Consider the following 18,381-nt stretch of genomic DNA (forward strand, 5'->3'; position numbering starts at 1 on the left):
AAGATCTCTCTCAATATTTCGGCAAGCATTTTTTATCCATTCTTTCATATTTTCCTGTGTAGTTGGCACATTTTTATGATCTTTTTTGTTTTTGAGATATCCCAACAGAAAAAAATCTGGCGAGGTCTCGTGTTATACTGAGTATTGGTTGAACAGAGTGGTGTGAAACCGCACAATATGAATCGGTAAAAAGCTAAAAAAAAAAAGAAGAAAATATGGGTATCGATTTGAAAAAACGAAGTTGAGCTTCTTATGTCTTTGAAGTCCTCCACTGACATGAAAATAATTGTAGCTATCAGAGCCCGCTTCAAAGATGATAAGACTTTTGTACGATTGTGAAAATTTTTTCTCGAAATTACTCCATCTTCAAGTTATTCGCGTTCGCCAACTTAAATGCGTCACCCTGTACATATATTTTGTATTAGGTATACTAAGAATGTAATTATATTGTACGTAATTTGACTCTTCAGTGCAGATCACAATTCAAATTCATCAACACGTCATCATTAAGCACGTACACTAACACGAATTCGTTACTGCACAGCATTTGTCGCACTACATTAGAACGTGGCGACTTGTATATACAGCTAAACTTTGTAGGAATCCGACTTGCCGACATACCTGCGGCCGTACAAGGCTCAATTCAATTATACGAGTATACCATTCTATTCTACACATTTTCAGACTACAAAGAACACGAACGCTGTGAATCACATAGATGTACTACGAGTGAGAGAGAAGGCAGCATAAGACATTCACGTATTCCATGATTTAGTTTTATAAAATGATTGGAAAAACTGTTTCAGGATGTACGGGACGAACAGTTAGCTGAAAAAGATTTCAAAACAAAAACACGGCTAAGCAAAGGTTTAAAAAATTCAATTGCACCTCCCTGTGATAATGAAAGATGTACGGACACTGAATTTCAATTGTAAGGAAACTGTTATTAACCCTAGAACGAAAAACTGGGGTGGATATCCACCCCAAGTGAACCTTGAAAAATGAGGTTTTCGCTGATTTTCATCATTTTGTATGTCTTCGAATCGACTTTTCACCAATGAAACTTGGATGAAGCTGATTTCGCCATTCTCTTCCTGATAAAAAAAAAACGAAAGGATTAATCTACTTACCCGTCCCATTATTGCTCTGGGAATGATTTTACAATCAAGAAACGCGTGGGGTAAATACTTACCCCAGTTTGTAGTATGGGGTTCAAAAAAAGTTTGTCGTTTTACGGTTAACACGATCAGAGAAACGGCATTATTCTACTATTTTTTCACCGCAATATTTAATCAGTTCGCCTGCGAATGTGAAAGGTGTTTTGAATGTCGAGAAAACAAAATGCCGTATACATACATAGTATCGCTGTGTAAGTACATACACTTGGGGATATGGATTCTGAGCGGCTAACTTTTTCGCGAGTCAGTTACGCTGGCAATGGAGATTCAGCAAGATTCTGCAGTACCACTGTCGGTCGGCCGCTACGGAGTGAATCTGCATTACCGACGTAATTGTCTTGTCGAAAAAGTGAGCCTTCTCAAAATCTTATATGCATACCACCGACACGTTGGAAAATGTCCTCATGACGTCAGAGCCTGGTTGTCGGCGCCATTTTATCACCACATAACCTAAGTTTTCGATTTTAATGGAGGCAAATGGTAATTCTTAAGTTTTCAAATTACTCAGGTCACATAAATTAATGACACATAATCAATAATATACGTCTTTTACTATCCAAACGTAAAAAACACGGTCAATGGTCAGCTGTCAGCGTGGTTGCATTAGTTTGATTTTTTTCCATCACTTGACGCATTCCAAAGTGACAATCCCGATAGTATGGACTACGCTTAAGCCAGTAGAATATGGCCGGTAGAAAGAGATAGTGATCGGTGGAGTTCAACCTCGTCTCTTTCTATTCAGGAGCGTAGCAATATGATTCAGGGCCCTTAACGCACTGGGCCAACACAAATTTTGGCGCGCGCACTGCGCATTCGGATTTGCCATCAAATGAACGTTAATTAAATTAACAAACTAATAGGGACTCAAATAAGTAATTTCGATCGCAAGCAAGTGTAATAATAAATGTATCAATGTCATTGTACGTGCCATCGAGTGACGATATTCATAGAGGCAGGATCCTCGATTTATAATTTTATGACCCGCGACCGAGATTGGCAGTATTTTTTTTGTAACGTATTAATTATTGTGAGTTTGAAAATTTTCAAATTTGTATGGAAACTCAATGTTCTGAGTAATTATTGAGGATTAGTTAGGAGAAAATAAAAATGTACATAAGTTACAATTTGAAAAATATTGGTCAATTTTTTTTCTCCTACTCGAAAATGTTCGAGAACTTTTAACAGCGCACCCTAAATTCTTACCTGTCAGACGATCTACGGAGAATTCATTAACGAATAAAAATGAACCATCTGGTAATAAAATGCGCCATTTGTAACCAGAATCTGGCAAGTAATGTTGATTTTTGGTTTAAAAATATTGAAATAATGTTATTTATCTGGGTAGTTATTATTAATATCACGAGGTCTTACATATGCAAGTCAATGTTTATATTTTCCTGTGACACAGGAGCTTTTTTTGGTTACATGTAACTTTCCTGAGTTCCACTACTAAAGATCGACGCACCGTCGAAAGGAATTGGCCGATTAGCCATAAGGTTTTGCCCACGACGTGTATTTGAATGAAAAAATTTGAGCTCATAGCGGAGACTTCCTACTTTGATAAATATATTTTTTTGGATTTTTTTCACCACCTTGTTTTTTGTAAAAAATTGGAAAACAGATTCTTGGAACCAAGACAGCGGCACACACAAAATTTTTACTGGAGGTGACTTTCCTCGAAAGAAACCTACCCTTGTTTGTGCAAACTATAAAACCCACGAGCACGTATTCAAATATCTAAAAAACCTCCACTAAGGGGACACGTCGGTGAAATTCTAAACTGTTTCGATTTACTTGAAACTTAAACTCATAATAAAGCTTCATAAATCAAGTGGTTTTTCCTCGATTCCAATCAGTTACGTTTCACTTGTGTCCAGTTATTATTTAGAATCACCTCAAAAAGTGGTGTTTTCCGAAAAGCTCCTTGCGTTCTAATTCTTATCGTAAAAATCTTAAAAACTCCACAGCCATGAGAGAAGCGTAGGAAAAAAAAGTTACTATGGAAATTGCAATCCTGCAAATCACCACAACATTGGTCTAATAATTGGCAATTGACAATTGTCAAAAAAACTGTCAATTATCAATTGAGACAATTAGGTGGTGACTTGTCGGATTGCAATTTTCATGGTAACTTTTCTTCTCTACGCTCCTCTAATGGCTGTGGAATTTTTAAAAATTTTTACGATGACAATTGTAACGCAAGGAGCTTTTCGAACACCACTTTTTGAGGTAATTCTAAATAATAACTGGACACACGTAAAACGTAACTGATTGGAACCGACTGAAAACCACTTGATTTATGAAGCTTTATTAGGAGTTCAAGTTTCAAGTAAATCGAAAAAGTTTAAAGTTTCACTGACGTGTCCCCTTAGAGGAGGTTTCTTAGATATTTGAGTACGTCCCCGTGGGTTTTATAGTTTGCGCAAATGAGGGTAGATTTCTTTCGAGGAAAGTCACCTCCAGTAAAAATTTGGTGTGTGCCGCTGTCTTGGTTCCAAGAATGTGTTTTCCAATTTTTTACAAAAAAGAAAGGGGTGGAAGAAATCCAAAAAAATATTTTCATCAAAGTAGAAGGTCTCCGCTATGAGTTCAAATTTTTTCATTCAAATACACGTCGTGTGCAAAACTCTTATGGCTAACCGGCCAATGCCGTTGAACCCTTTCCATTCACTTGTTAATTTAATATGGGAAGAAAACGGGTGAGTTTGCTCAATCGGTAAGAACAGGAATCGGTAGGCTACATGTCCTTAGGGTGCATATAAAGACCCGTTGTACACCTCGAAAACGCGGGGATGCAAAACTCCTATACTGCTCAAGCGATCAGAGTAAAACTTGGGCAATTAATGCCTCATTTTGGCAAAAAGTGGAGCGTCTTTTTAATTTTTCAAAATTTTGAAAAAAAATTTACAGATTAGTTACCACCCACAGAAATTGGCAAAATTTTCACAGTTACACTGAATTGATCGAACTATCCGGTATGATGCCACTCGGCGGTGATGAAACACACATTTTGAGCCCAGTCCCATGAGATTTGATGGCGAATTGACGAAATGGCAGTTAATCTGGTTTTCGATTACGAAGAACACCAAAATTTCATTTTGGCGACATTTGTTACCGACCTTTCATGCATGTCAGTAAATATCTTACCGACATTACACGCATACATTACCGGCATGCGCGTAATATCGGTAACAAATGTCGCCAAAATGAGATTTCGGTGTACTTCGTAATCAAAAACCAGATCAGCTGCCATTTCGTCAATTCGCCATCAAATCTCATGGGACTGGGCTCAAAATGTGTGTTTCATCACCGCCGAGTGGCATCATACCGAATAGTTCGATCAATTCAGTGCAACTGTAAAAATTTGGCCAATTTCTGTGCATGGTAACTAATCTGTAAATTTTTTTTCAAAATTTTGAAAAAATAGAAAGAAGATCCACTTTTTGCCAAAATAAGGCATTAATTGCCCAAGTTTCACTCTGATCGCTTGAGCGGTATAGGAGTTTTGCATCCCTGCGTTTTCGAGGTGTAGAACGAGTCTTTATATGCACCTTAAGCCTTTATTCCATCACATTTTTGCTTTAACCACTGTTTTAACCTGGCTGTATGTATATACAATACGTGCTTAAGACCGGTGTTTCATATTGCTATGCCACGATTCACACTATCTGAACACCAGAAATAAAATAATCTCTAATTAATATTAGTGTGAGTAGTACGTAGTTGGCAACAGACTACGAGAAATCTAAATACAAACTACATATCACAACACACAATCAGGTTCTTTCTTTTAACTCTATATAATTAAGTTGCGCAATATGTACTTAAAATTTGATATTTCGGCAAACACCGCGTGGTGAAAACGTCAGACCTAGAATTGCGGAAATATTGTTTTGAAAACGCTATAAAATCAACAAATAATTGCACTGAAATTCAATGAATTCAATCAGGGCTGATCATGTGCTATAATAACGACTTTTGCGTTACCTAAGAGGTCCAGTGCTAACCGGTGCCCACTAATGCTGGCTGAGCGATTGCTGTGTTTGAAAAAGTGTGACGATATGATGATATGATGAAACGAAAACGACAGGTTCATGTATAACAGGTTTCGGTGCTGCGGTATTCGGTTTCACGCATTAGAAAAAATATTCAAAGAAACAGCCCCTGTTCTAAGAAGGGAACAGAAGCGTTGTTCGATATTTCAATAGTATATTGTGTACCAAGGACATAAAGGACATAAGCCATAAAGCCCGCTTAGCCCTTATTATTAAGCAGGGCTGATGCAACCGTTTTCTGATACAGCAACTACGTAGTGATTAGATTATTTGAAATAATTTCGCTTATTAGAAGGAAAAAAGTGTGACTATATGTTTGTTAAGCAGTCTTATTTGAAAAATAAAAAAAATATATTTACAGTTCACATTTGATTTTTATTTGATTTTCTTGAAAATATTGAAAAATATTTTAGCGGGCTATTTTTCCAGTTTGTTTTTTTTTTTTTTTTTCTTACAAAATTGAAATTGAATCGAAAATTGAAAATATTGAAAACTGAAAACGCCTGGTACTTGAATAGCGGGCTAAAAAATTTTTTTTTTAAATCCGGCTGCTCAGCGTTGTAGCCACTTTTAATTTGGTTTTACCCGCGAGACTGAAAGCAGGCAGTTTAGCCCCGCTTTATGGGTCAAAAAAACGCAGACATCGTGCATGCGTTACAAAAATATATTTTCACAACTGCAGTGCATGACAATAAATGTCATTTAAAATGTAATTTCATTGTCTGGCAGATGGTGAAAAAAACAGTGTCACTAATTATATTAAAATATACAAAAAAAAAGAAGAAAAACAGACTTTCGCCCGATAATCAGATGTCTTACGTTTTATGTTTTTGGTTTCACTGATCGCAAGATCTTATACGGAGTCTAGCCAACTGACGAGCAAAAAAAAAGGTTTTCTCACGAATTTTTTTAATGAGTTTCAACTGTAAATAGTGATGTAGGCTTTCTTAGGCTTAATAAATACACTCTCAAATTACATGAAAAAACTTTTTTTATTGATGTTAATCACTTTTTAAACACGAAAATCGTAGTTGAAAATCAGTCTGAAAAAATGGTATGTTAATTGCGGTGTTAATGATTTCTTGGCAGTGGTTAACCTAAAATCAAACGGTTTTAGATTCAGCATTTTAATGGCCTTGGAATGAATCATACGTTTTTTTAAATTTTGATTTTAACTATATTTTTTTTGCAAGAAACGGCAAGAAAAGCGATCTCTTTCAACTTTTTAAAAAAATGGCCGCCATTTTGTTAATTTTACAAATATCAAAAATCCTATGATTCATTCCAAGGCCATTAACATTAAAACATCGTTTACAAAGATCAGTTTTTAATTGCGGTCTCAAATAGCTTTATAGCCGAGCCTCAAACGTAGATCAAAACCCCGAAGAATCACCGTTTGACAGGTTATAAAATTTTTCCTCACCGCGGACAGTTTTCGAAAAACAATATCTGGAACACGAAATAACCGTTTTCTCACAAAATTTTCAAAAACGAAAAAAAAAAATTTATTAAGAATTTTTTATGTCATTTTTTATGATGCTGGTTTGTATTAATTAATTATTCGATGTTGTTGACATCGGAAGATAACTTCAACTTCCCGACCGGATATAGTCCAGTCGAATTAGACCAAAAAAAGGAGTGACCCGGAAAAATTTTGTAATGATTTTCCATCAGAAATTTTGGGCTTCAGGATTCGCACTACTACTTCAACCGCCATCTTGAATTTACTGAACAACTCGTTTATATTCAATTTCACCCGAAAAATGGTAAATACCAAAGTCGTTTGGAATTAAATTTCTTACAATTTTGATCCTTATAAATTTTTCCCTATGATCGATATTTTTCGATTAAGATACGAAAGGAGGCGGTGAATTTTTTCTTTCCAAATAAATTTTTTTAGTCAAAACCACTTCGGTAATCCCAGCGATATATGTATGTATACACTAAGCCGGTTCAGAAAAGGACCTTTTTTTAGCTCGTCTTCGAGATTCTTGCACTTTTACACTAAAAAATAACCCACACGAAAGGACTGGGGTGAAAAAAAAAAATTCTCGCGTGACGAAATCTAAAAAAGGCCCTTTTCTGAATGGCCTTTATATCTACACACATTATGATTTATTAGATGGGTCTAAAAAGTTCATACTTATTCAGGGCTACAACCATGGACGATTCCAAATTTTCTGATCATCACAAGGAGTTCATGTCACAAGCTTCGCATGCTCGCAATGTGCAACGTGCATGAAAAGGTCTTTGACATCGTTTCAATGACACAACGTGACCTAAGGTGATGTTATATGAGAATTCTATAAGCAATCTGAAAGCTCGGAGCAAGCTTTCAATGTACGTTAATAATAAGGATGACCAAAGTCAAGTTTTACGTAACTGTATGTAAAGAGTTAGTCAACTTATGTGTGCAATTTGAAGTCCCCAATTATACATTGGATTGCTTTCTCGGCATTTCCTTGTATATAATGAGGCATTACGTGTTAGGTCAGAGAGCATTCACTTTTGTACTAATAAGCGGGAAAAATCACGTAAAGAGATATCGTATTTTTATTCAATAAATGCTGAAATATTGAATTCATTCTCATTCGTTCCTTTCGAAACTCCAACTTGTCTCATCATTTTTACAATAATACTATTACAATTAAGATTCTTGGTAATAATGCGTCTAGTGTATTTATCGATTACGCGAATAAAATGATTCGACCTTCAGAAACTGAATTACAAATAATACAGTTATTTATCATTATTTTTTTTTATCCTCGAGAAACTTTTGAAAATCTGTAGCTTTACACGTAATGAATTATTCGCTCGCTGAATATCTACATATTTTCTTTAAATTTCCAAGGAGTCTGGTGCAACTTAGTTATTGTTATTATTGAAGGTATAATGATCAGTTACGAAAGAATCGAATCATGCTTCAAGTAAAATTTCGCATGCTCTTATTTTTTGTTATTTATTAAACATTAGATGGTTGCAGTGGCTAAATTTTCAAGAGGCTGAAGTAAGTAACGAAAGTTTATTGCAATGATTCACGTTCCGAAAAAACGTCAATGATTCCACAGTTTCAGGATTGTTTGAAATGAAGTAAATCATAATAAGCCAAGACATTTTCATATTTTAAAAATTTAATCACTTTAAAGGGAAAAATAGATGCAGATGGCTCAAGGTAATAGAGAGTAGAGATCATTTTGCGGACTCAGGTTTACTCATCAAAGCCTCGTCCAAAAATTTGTAATATCGTATGTCTAACGTGCAATAACATAAGTCCACGTCTAAACTTGAAGAGTCTCATCGCAGAAAAATTAAGCTTTGTCCGAGTACATTGAAAGCGTCTCTTCATTTCACTCAAGATTTGTAATTATTGCACAAAAATATTAGTTACTTTGATTCCTGGACAGGTCGGATAACCATTGGGCTGAAGTTAGTAACGTGGTCGTAATAATGAAATATTGGGAAGAAAAAATCATTATTTTCCAATTTTACAGTGAGTTTGAAGTAGTCAAATTTTCAAAATACGAATACATCTTGTCTTACTTCAATTTACCAAATTTCAGACATTCCTAAAATTGCGAAGTAACGACTTTTCCGAAGCTTGAATCACCACAATAACGTCAATAGCTTCAGCTTCATGGATGACCTGTGTTTACCTTGAATGTTGTTTTCGCCACCATGTGGAGTACCGGATGCGCTAGTTGGCAATACTGATAATTAGTCCTGCACTATTCAAGCACTGGGCATAAGTAGTGCTCACCCGGGCACTGCGGGACACCGATATTCCACTTGTGGATGTCAATACTCCACACTTAACTACCGGTGACCATATTCAGTGAACCGAACAACCCGAAACTACTTGAGTGTGTCGCCTCTCCCTCGACCCAGCTGATCTATACCTATAAACAGCTGACCGTTTGTGATCGTCGCCAGTTATTAGGCATTTTCTGTTGTTTTTGAACAATATTTACATTTCGTGAGATAATCATGCCTTCCGAAGTAAGGAAAGGCAACGTTAACTATTGTGTCGTGAATTGCCACAATAGTTTTTGTAATACGACCCTAGAAACGCATTTTTATACGTTCCCTTCGGCTAAGTTCACATCCGAACGCAGAAGACAGTGGATAATTGCCGTAAAGAAAAATTACTAAGTTTTATTTTCTTTTACTATAAAATCAACTAAACTTTATTTTGACGCAACTAAGACCTAAAATATACTTGTAAAAGTTTATAAATCACTATTGTCATATGATTAAAGACAAGGGTAAAGGTAGACGCGACACAACGCTGTTCGCATGTAGAAGCAACGTCCTATCTAAAGGAATTTCGTTTTTTCTGTGTAAAGGTGGAAGTCATGTGATGAAATCAGTAATTGATATGTTATTACATGTTCAGTTCAAAGGGTTCGACATGGGAACCTACACCGTACTCTTGGATTTGTAGTCAACGCTTCGTTCAAATGAGAAGTCTGAAAAGCGATTCAACTCTAGCTACAACCCAACCATCTTCCCTGCGGTGTACCGGAAATCGTCTGTGGATGCAAACATTTCTCTTCTCTCAAGGTATCGGTTATCTTTTCATTGATTTATACATATATCTGTCTGATTCAATCTTAACTGCTCTTAACCCAATAGACATGAGAGGAGTATGAAGATAAAGAACCGATCAAACCAACAAAATCCATGAAAAATTCTAACTGTCGATACCAATCAGTCAGAACAGGCTGCGATTATTTTAGAAGACGTATTAAATCAGCAGGATGTCGCAAAAAAGTTGGCCAAGAAACTCGAGTCAACTTTCCGGAGCCAGGTAATAATCCTGAGGATAGCAAGTTGCTTGTACAGCTTTGTCAATACACGATAAATTCTGATCCTTTGCGTGATACGCTTGTTATGAATTCAGACGCTGGTAATTTTGTACGTCTCGTCGGCATCCTCTTTCGAAAAATAAGGGTCGTGCAAAAATGGCGGCATCACGATGACAACGCCTCGTCCACTTTCATCAAGTGCGGCCTTAATGCCAGGAACCCCCTTATCTGCAAGAATGATATCGCCAGGTCCTATCAAATCGAGGATACCAGAGCTATTAGTTATTTGAGAATGGCTTGTTCTTCCACCATAGCGTTTGGAAATAAATGAAATAAGGCCTCCTGGAGTACACCCAACGAGAATTTTGAGGGTAAACGCTTTCTTGTAATGAGAGTGCAGGCGCACGCGTTGTTCCACGGTTTACGGCTGTTCTACTTTCATCTCTGAACAATCGATGATAACCCGACAGTCTGTGCATGTTTCTTTAAAAGCCTGTGGCATAGTGGCTGTTACAACTTCTTTACTAGGCCATACTATAAATTCTTTGCAGGCAGCTGCTAAGTATTGGAGATCCGAAATGAATATTCTCGAGATAGTTGTCCTATGGACACCAGACATCACGCGTAACACTGAATACATAAGTCCACACTTTATTTCGATTAAGGATATCAAAAGTGCATTTTCTTTTGATAACTTCGTTCTTTTAGCAATCTAAAGAATTTTCAATAACAATTAAAATGGATGTAGTGACAGAAGCCAAGTCGAGCATTTCATATTAGTTCATTATATAGAAAACTCCATGGAATCCAGACGTGCATTTTAGAAAACCATTGAAGTTGACGTCACACATATCTAGCCCAGCAGCTCGGTTCACATAAATAGTATCGTTGCCATATTTCTTTTCCGCAGTAGTCCTTTTCGTACTAATTAATATCCTTCGATTTTCATGTAAACAAGTTTTGAATTCTGCAACGCAAGTATCCTCTTGAATGTAAATACACCTTCGAGCATGCTACCTCCTCCGATAACATTATGTTCATGTGCTGTGTTTTAGTCAATTTACAACCACCATCATAAAATACAGTGATTCGGAACAAATGTTCTGTCTTTGGCACTCAAATATCTTTATTGCTGTCAACTTAATAATACTGCACATAAATTGTTGCTCTGAATTTTTTTGGACTACAAACCATTTCAATTTGACTAAAATTTTTTACTTCAAAGTTGAATAAAACGTTCTACAAGTTTTTAGACCAGACATAGAAATCACACATTGTAAGTCTGTTACGTACATCTGTATTTGACCTTACGTGAAATATTCTTGACCAGACTTGCCATTATTCACAGTCAGGTATGGAACATTACTTTTATTAGATACGAAGTCCACTACGGAAAGTTTAGAGCAAGAGCTGGGACATTTCACTTCCAATAATTTTATTATGCATCCATCCTCGACAACTACGCCATCTGGACTGGCGCAAGGCCATGGTTGTAAATGCAGAACGAAAAGACCTAAGCGTCCAACTCTCATGTAGAAACTCTTTTCATACTCTGAAATAGCTATCATTTCATTTTTGGTGCCATAGTCAACAGCTTTCTTAGCTGCTCTCTTTAAATCAAAGGGATTGAAAAAATCTTTGAGGAGAGAACCTACACTCTTCCCACTTCGAACTTTGATAGCGTGTGCTTCATAACTAGCAGAGATTCTGAGTTTTCCAGCAGAAATCAATATTTCGGAATGTAACTGTTTTTCTGTTATAGGACGCACAATTCAACGACAGCAGTTTCACTAAGCAGAACCTGTTAATGAAATTGTATGCTTCACAATTGATTTGTCTGTTGATCGAAAGAACTTTGTCGAATACGAAACTCAAAACTATATTAGATTATATTTTATGAAGATTACCTAAAACCTATAACCCTTTTCAATACGTGTGTATCATCTAACAAGTCGAATATACTCATGTAATGCCCTGTACGGTCGATGCCACTTGTCCTCGTGCACAGAGTGAATATTACAGTGTCAATACAGAATATCGAAAATGACAAGCGTTTGGAGATTGAAATTGGCTATTTTTTCACCGATTCAAAACTTTGATACCGTTTGAAAACAAATATAACGACCATAGAACTATACCAAGTTCTGTTTCGAGTGTTGGAGTTCACCCTTCGCACAACCACAGTTCGTAGAATCGACTCGTCGGTCAATTTTCTGCCGAAATACTATACGTACTACTATTTCTTCCAAAAGTATCACATCTATGGATTATAACCTTCGGATTTTTGTTGCAAATATAAAAAAATGACAAAGTTATGGTTCATTATGTGGGGAAGGTTTCTTTTTGCGCATTAACCTCTTTACGATTTTCTTTGGAAATTTTTACCATTCGAGTTCTTATAAATTGACTTTTCGTACTTGCAATTAATATAGAATGTTCAACGCCTGTTACGTAATATTTAGTTCCATGTCGAACGGATAATTTTCTTGCAATCGCTTTATTTCAAAAATTTTACTTGCACGAACCCAGGTATTTTACAATTTACTAATTTTTGTTTATAATAAAGTAGAAATACGTCATTAAACTAGAAAAATTTCAAACCAATTACATAATTTCTCTAAATAAAGGGTGTATTTTATTCAAGATTCCTGTTGATCGAGTTTCTATTATTTTTCTTCCGAATTAAGTATCGTTTCCGTAGTTTTACTCTTGAAACAAAAAAAGAAAATCGAATTCTAACAAAACTGAGTTTCTTCTTGTTTCATTTTTTACAAGAAACTATTATTAAAAACAAACTCCAAGAAAAAAAAACGTTGCATCCTATTTTAGAACCATAATATAAAAATTTGTTTTCAAGATGATTTTACAAATAAGTTTAATCGATTTTAAAAACGTTCATCTTTATTTCAAAGATATTCCATCACTTCATGAGTCGCCACAATTCAACAAAATGGCAGAAAAATGTCGAAAAATTAGAGGTATTATTTTTGACCGAAACAAACAAACAGATTCATTGGTCATCAAATCCCAAGTGGTCAGATCGATGACCCATTGATTTGACGTGGAATGCATCATATATACACCACAGAGAGTTTTTGTAAAATAGCCAGAAAAAGCTAGGGGTTCCGGGTGACAACGAGGTGAGAAATTAACAAGTATTACAATATGCACAATGTCAGTAAATACTTCAAAAAAGTGTAGTATTCATCCCTTAAACCCCCAACAGGGGTTGCACCCCTGAACCCGCTCCCGCACCGCAAGTTCCAGCAAACTACACCCATATATTCATAGTATATGGGTTTTGAATTTGATTTTTTCATTATTGACCTCTGTTCTGAATGTTCCGCACAATATTGAAAAAAATATCGTACGAAGCACGTGGTTACGTTTAACGCACTAGTTGTATGATTTACTATTTCAAATTTTTTTTTTTTGCTTTCCCATAATCTACCCCTCTACTTTTTTCCACTTTCCAAAATTCATTATCTCACAAAAGAGGTGAACCAAAAAATTGTGGTTTTCCGGGCTGCCGAAGACATAAACAGCTCTTTGATTGATAATTTGTTTAAATTTTGTGACTAACAAGGAACTCTGGTTAGGTCGACCCGTCCAATTTTCATATATTTCATACATTTTTTTGTATATCGAAAACCGAGAGGCGGGTTTTTTTAAATTGAATAATAAATAGTTTAAAGGGGTGAGAACGACTCCCAAAGATGGGCACCAAACAGAATGGTTTCCCAATTTCGGATAGAAACGCTTGATGTATTTGAATGAAACGAACGCTGAAATGTTTTATTCATCAAGAGAAACGTTTCAGCGTTGGTTTCATTCAAATACATCAAGGGTATCAAGAAACCGCACCGTTGGGTGCTCATCTTTGGCGGTCATTTTCCCTCTTTTAAACCGTTTTTCTGCCGATAAAAAAAAAGTATCCCTTAGTTTTCGATGCGTTACAACATATATGAACTACATCAAAATCGCAGGGGCCAGCTAACCGAAATTCAAGAAAATCTTTGACGTAAAACAATAATTTCTTACCCTTGTTTACCTTTGCCTTGTAAGTAAGGCAGCAATACGTGAACATGTAAGAAAAACGTCATTTTGACCTTTTTACATTCACTGTGAAAGTCTCCATTTTGGTTTAACCTTAGAACGGTGACGTTATTTTTTTTTTACATATTCCTGTAACGGGGGGGGGGGGGGGGGGGATAGTGCCCCAATTTTGTAAATTCCATCTCTCGAGTACATCATATCTTTAAGAGTCCCACAGGGTCTCATTTTCTTCGTTTTTAAACAAGCATCACGTGGACTAAAATACTTTTTGCGTGCGTTCCAAAAAAATTGTCAGTCGAAAACGTAAGCTGTTTTCTTGCGGCAAGAAATTGAAATTCGCGTGGGGTGTTTTTCACCCCTCGTTACCGTTCTAGGGTTAAAAAGAACTACAAGACTTGCACAAACTGAGATATTGTTTGACTATCAGTAAATGCAATCACCCTACGGAAAAAAATCTGTTTTTATCTTCTAGGCACATGCCGTGAAATTTTTTACTTATTTCTTCATCTATGTTCGCAGTTATAATTTGTTAAACATGCATGCACATTCACAAATATTAATTATTTATATAACGCGAGCATGTTTGAGGCGTCTTTTTGGGGTAGTTTTCACGGCCCAAGGGAGCCCTTTCTGATACGGTAGAGTGCGTCTGCAAATGCGCATGTACGGTGTACGGAAAAGAAGATTTTAAGTTCCTGGGAGTCAAAGGTGTTTTTTCTGTACTGCGCGCATGCGCTGTCGCAAACATTACGCGACCCTAACCTCAATTTCGTGCTTGGTGAAAAAACGCGTAACATACTCTTGGTGCATGAAGAATCGTGTGCAACAAGAAGGCAACGGTCTTTTCGCCTCGCAAATTTGAAATATTTGCTTTAGGCTCACCTACAACTCACATTGTTTGTGAAAAGACCGAGTTTGCAGTCTTGTTAAGCAATATACAATTCCAATTCCTTGACAACCGTATTCTGACTTTTGCACTGCGCATTTTTACGCTTTGTTCAAAATCAGCGGTACAATACTTATAGTGGTTGATACTCAGGCTTATTGCGTACAGAGATATGAATGCCATACAATGGCATTTAACGACCAGGGCTGTATAGCTGTTTAAAATTGGATGTTTTCATTGGACGAAGAGAAAAAACGTGTTCTAATTAACATCGCTTAAAAAATAAAATATGCTCAAATTGAGAGTCTCATTATAACTTTTGTCAACGATCTCTGTATAACGAGTGCAACGACGTTAACGTCGCGAGTCCCTCTTTTATTAAGAACAAATGAGAGTAATAATACATAGAACAGCTTACTTTCTAGTTAGAGTTGAAGTGCAGGGAGTGCAAAGCGCCTCTAATAACTGACAATGAGCTGCTGCTGCTGCTGCTGCTGCTGCCGGCTGCGGTTCTTGCTAATTAGTCATAACCCGCTGGAACACGTTGCGTCACTCACGATGGCACTAAAATCACGCCGAAGAATATTCCTCGAGGATCATCGGTCTTCCGTATTATCGTTATAGTTATTGCCATCCTCAGTCGCTGTGTAACTCTCTGCTTGCGGCGTTCCTTGCACGGTACAAGTTTTCGATTTTTGTCCCCTTTGGATAGAAAAAACGAAACTAAAAACTAATGCCAAATACATTATATATAATTGGATGGGATTGTTCTACGGTAAAATTCCCGCCTATCGTATTCCCAATTCACGACCCTCCGCCGCGGCGGGGCAAAAACCATCCACCCCCAATTTTTAATCACCACCTTTACGCTCCCCTGTTTTCCCCATGGGAGCACCTATTTACAGCCAATATTAGCCTTCAGTTTACAATGCTTTCCCGAGCCCTTTAAGTCTCCCAGAAATCACGCGACCTTTGGTTCGTTAGTCGAAGTACGAACGCTTCTGCTTCTTTTTTTTTTTGTAATTTTAATCTTTGTCACTGAGCCGCATTTAATGATAGGACTTTATCCTTGAAGGATTTTGTAGAGGATTAAAATCTCTACAAAAGTGTAATTTCGATATCTACTCTGCAGTTAATATTTTAGCCACAAAGAGGATTAAAGATAAGTTTTCCCCGAAAAAATCATTTTCAAGAATAGAAATTTGTGAATCGCTAAAGCTGCAGACTTTGCTATTCCGAAATTTTCATAGAGAATTGAACTGTCGGGAAATTTATAGTTGGCATTTTTTTTTTTTTTTTTTCTTGCAAGTCATTAGTTTTGCCACTAAAAACACTTAGGGATGAACTTTCATATAAAAGTGACCTTCGAAGGTTAGTTACAACCTTAAAGACGTATGAGCTACGGATTTCACCTTGCAGGGAACGTGATTCTTTACGAAAAACATCCACGATCTATGTATCATTAAATGTGTTGGAATGGAAACAATTTTTCAAAAAATTACATCGTCTTCGTATTATTCATATCGAAAATCATCGATCTCCGCGAGTCATGTTTCAGAATTGGATTTAACAATAGGAGGTGATCGGCGTGAGCCAGGACTATTTTTTTTTTTTATGCAGAAGAAGGTTTTCACATCAGAGTGAAAAAAATTTGCGTCCAAACGAAACACCATAGTAAACGAAAAGCCCGTTTAAACGAAAAGTGAAAAATATCTAATAATATATTGCGTCGTTATATCGATCATTGGACGAATATGTTGCTTTGTTTTCGCGATTAGATAGGTGGTCTGTTCTCTAATTCAAACCAAACTAATGTTTATATCCACCTGATTGGAATTCGAATCCATAGCCAAAACTAATTTAACGGCACGTGTGTAAATATTTGTGTCAATTTGCGCTTGCATAAATAAAATCGTCACTTTTTCCCGCCAAATAAACTGCATAGGGATGAAATTGTCCCGCGTGAATGGGATTTGAATGTACGTAAGGCGAAAGAAGTGACATAACTTATTATTATAGTAAACCATAATAGCGATCATATTTTTTTGACTCGTTACCAATTCATGTGCTCACGTAAAAGAGAATTTTGCGATGTAGATTCTCGAAAATCGTAGAGTATGTATTTTGAGATTCGTTGGCAGAGAAATTACTTCCAACATACGGGTATCAGGCCGTAATTAACGTTTTCAAGATTTTCCCAAAGTATTTGAAAGATGAATTTAAATGCTCACATAAAATAAAGATTTGTAACTTTATTTCAGTTCGACGATCATTTTCGGAAAATCGGTAACTACGAAGGAGTATTTAGCTCAAACCAGGATTATCCGTGGAAGTAACTAAAGTAAAATTTCACAGCCAACTAAATCCTAGAAACTAAAAATTTATCTCGCAAAGTTCACTTGTATGTATGTGGCGTATGTCATATGGTAAATTCCGCATGAAAAAGAACGGATTGCCCGGGGATGACGCGCAACATTAATAAGAAATCCAAGCTTGCAGTCCAACTACTGATACCGATACATTATCAAAGAAAAGCTCTTTCATTTTCGTGACTAAAAGAAATCGGTACTTCATTTCTCTTCTGAATCAAAAACATATTATTTTTCCTCTGCAAATATGAAAGCGCTGCTAGAATATCGCATTACCCTTATTTCGATAAATTATAATACCCGCGTAATACACCCTGAATAGCGCTTAATTGAAAGAGTTCGATAAGGCAAAGAAGACCGAATGCCCTGAAAAATTCATAGCTCACGTATCACCACCTAAGTGAAAGATGATTCGCCTCTTTGTCGGGGATTCGAGTGTACGAAGGTGCGCCATAAAGCCTAAGGGGATGATCGGTCGTGCGGGAAAATTAAGCCGCTTAATTCAGTCGGAGAATATTCGAGAGATCGATTCGCGTGCTTCGAGGCCATATTTATCCAAGTCCGCAACCGTCAAGAGGCGGTCAAATATTCAGGATTTAGCCGGTAGAGTGTACAGAAGAAAAGGTTGAAGGGGGGGGGGGGGGGGGGGGGGGGTTGGTTACATAAAGAGAAAACGACCACTGCAATTTCATTATCACCATCGAGATTGAGACATAGGTGTCTCCTTCCTCGTGCTAGATATTAGGAATGTTACGCGGTGCGTTCTACATGCATGCAGTTTTCAGGGGAGCCGTCGTGTCGCCGACGGCAGGGGCTCTACCGCTCTATGCGCTGCGCCGCACGGCTCCCGTATCGACCGAGCGATGCCTCGGCCTGCCGCACAGCCAGCCCCCCCCCCCCCCCCCCCCCCCCCACATCGCGCCATTGCCCCTGCCCCACGCCGCGTACCGCGACCCGCCGACCCGGTGTCCAGATGTCCCAGGTGTCCCGCTAATCAGCCTCGTCCCACGTGCCCGTTCAGCGAATATTCCG

General features: G+C 37.1%; 1 protein-coding gene across 2 annotated transcripts in view; it reads right to left on the reverse strand.

Annotated features, from left to right (window-relative positions):
* Positions 1-18,381, reverse strand: part of LOC124404300 (cholesterol transporter ABCA5-like) — a 53,302-nt gene that overhangs the window by 34,000 nt on the left and 921 nt on the right. The window contains exon 2 of one of the 2 annotated variants that reach the window (XM_046878340.1): positions 15,399-15,682. The exons of the other annotated variant lie outside the window; for it this stretch is intronic. The gene's annotated coding sequence lies outside the window, so the exon portion shown is untranslated. The remainder of the gene's footprint in view (positions 1-15,398; positions 15,683-18,381) is intronic. 2 annotated transcript variants of the gene reach the window in all.

Source organism: Diprion similis, chromosome 1 (genome assembly GCF_021155765.1).
Source record: "Diprion similis isolate iyDipSimi1 chromosome 1, iyDipSimi1.1, whole genome shotgun sequence".
Lineage (NCBI taxonomy): Eukaryota > Metazoa > Arthropoda > Insecta > Hymenoptera > Diprionidae > Diprion > Diprion similis.